Genomic DNA, 2,459 nt, shown 5'->3' on the forward strand with positions numbered 1-2,459 from the left:
CGGTCCGGCGCGTCGAATGCCGCGAAGATGCATGGACACCGGTTTTGTACGTGTCTAGCAACTAATCCGGTAGGGACAAACACGTCAGAATGGCCTCAACCGCCAGTACCCAGAGCTAACGGACCATTTGATCAACTATAACTTCCGCAAAAGGGGCCGCTCGAAGAACTTAATGCAGAACGAGATTTACTGTAACGCCGTGTGCGAGCTCGACACCATTATAATCGGGTTCCGGCGGGCGGGCATGAATTAGCAGTGCACAGCTGCGCAGCGTTATCAAGAGGCGCTGGGGGAGTGTGGCATGGGCGAAAGGGGCGCCGCGGATTTGGACGATGCGCGGGCTTGTAAAAGCGGAAGGTGATGGCGGAGCGGAAAAGGACAAGGCGGAGCAGGATGGGGTAAACATAGCTAGCGGAGCGGATATTTATGTACAAACGTTTCTTGGTTTTTTTTTTGGCTCGTAGGACACGTCGTCTTCAAGTCACACCTATAAACTCTCCTGGTTTTAACAGCCGCGCTAACCTTTTATAGCCCATTTTAATAGTAAAAAGGAAGCTATTCGTAATAATAACAACGCCCGCGATGGAAAACGACGATAACGAGTCTATACGTACCGTGGCGGTGGTCGTAACTGTGATCGCAGTTCTTTATTTGGTGCAAACGCACCTGGAAAAAGAGGATCAGCGCCAGGCAAAGTTACTCGAACAATACAAACCTCGCCTTCCGAAAGAAGCTATTCACGCCGGTGGTCACTCGTATGCCGCATATATCGCCCGCGATCTTCAAGAAGGCAGCGAGACTCGGTTCCGTAGCCTATTCCGCTTGAGGAAGGCTGAATTCAACCTCCTCTTGGACTGGCTGGTCACCAACGCTGGACTCCAAGGCACCCGATACCAACAGCCGGCCCATAAGTTAATGATTTTCCTATTAATCGTCGGGCAGGCCGTTACCCAAAGAGTCGCCTGTAACCTTTTTAAAATCGCCCAAAGCACAATCAGCAACGTTTTCCACGAGGTACTAGACTGTATGCAAAGGTTCCACCTGGCAGTCGTGCGCCTACCTCCTGATGGGTGGTTAGACCCGGCTATCGAACTTGACCCAATGGTCTCTGCGGGGTTGAGCGGGTGTATCGGAGCGATCGACGGGACGCACGTTTCGGCTTTTATCAGAGGCAGGGCACAAAGGCCGTGGTTCGATCGAAAAGGAAGGGTTTCGCAAAACGTCTTCGCGGCAGTTAAATCTGATATGGCGTTCACTTACGTGTTAGCTGGCGCCGAGGGATCTATGAGCGACTCGACTTTATTGGGGGAGGCGTTAAACAAAGGATTCCGGATACCGCGGGATAGATACTACCTCGCTGATGCCGGGTTTGGGTCGAGGCCCGGGATCGTCGTGCCCTTCCCCGGGACCCGGTATCATCTGCAGGACTGGAGGGAAGCGGAGGTGCCACCGGTTAACCGCAAAGAACTGTTCAATCTGCGCCATCCCCAAACGAGAATGATGGTTGAGCGAGCCTTTGGGCACCTGAAAAGGCGCTGGAAAATCGTCAGGAACGCACCGGCGGAGTACGACGTTGGCGCCCAGATAAAGATCGTTTATGCAGTGACGGCCCTGCACAATCTGACGTTGGCGGGCCGGGCGGAGGATCGGCCGGCGTTGGAGGAGGCGGATCGGGAGGCTCTTTCTCGCGCGCGCGAGATCTGCAGGCGAGAATTGACGGATCTGCAACAGGAATATATACGGCTAAGGCGTGCGGAACAGATGGCGATACAGTATAACGCGGATCAAGGCAGATCGAGGCCGTTATAGTAGGCAAAAGCGGCGGGGTTAAAGGGTTGCAGGCGGCCGTTATTGTTGGCGGGCGGTAAGGCACGGCAAAAAAAAGGATATCGTGATAGCTTCAATTAAATCTACGTAATAAACAACGATCCTTTCCCACGCATAAAAACAACAATATTACAGCCTTTGGGAGTCGGTTACATACGCTTCCCGGCCTCGCTCATCCAACGCCACCCAAAGTACGGCCTCTTCCGGTGTCCTTAACAATCTGGCGATGCGGATGAATTTTGAGGCATCGGGCCGGTCCTGGTAGGCCTGGGAGAAAGATCTAATTGCCTCCGCGACGGGGTTGACGGGGGCCGGCCTTTAAACCGCTTGAGCTAATGCCAGTATAGCATCAGATATCCGGTCCGCCATAGTTGAAGACGATGCCGGCGACGAGGATTTCGGTGCAGTACTCGCCGGCGAAGATAGCCTGTTTGCCGACGACCCGGAGACCCGGCGCCTCCTCCCGCGCAATACGTCAACGCTTTCGCTTTCCCTCGCGGCGCCCGTCACAATATCCGGATCCGTCGCCCTCCAATGCAATTGTTCGGCAGTGAATCGTTCGGCGGTAGGCGGCGGCGGTATCGAACTATCGGCCGGTATCCGTTGTGCCGTCGTGGAGGTGATCGGCCGCC

Source organism: Gaeumannomyces tritici (genome assembly GCF_000145635.1).
Source record: "Gaeumannomyces tritici R3-111a-1 unplaced genomic scaffold supercont2.159, whole genome shotgun sequence".
Taxonomy (NCBI): Eukaryota; Fungi; Ascomycota; class Sordariomycetes; order Magnaporthales; family Magnaporthaceae; genus Gaeumannomyces; species Gaeumannomyces tritici.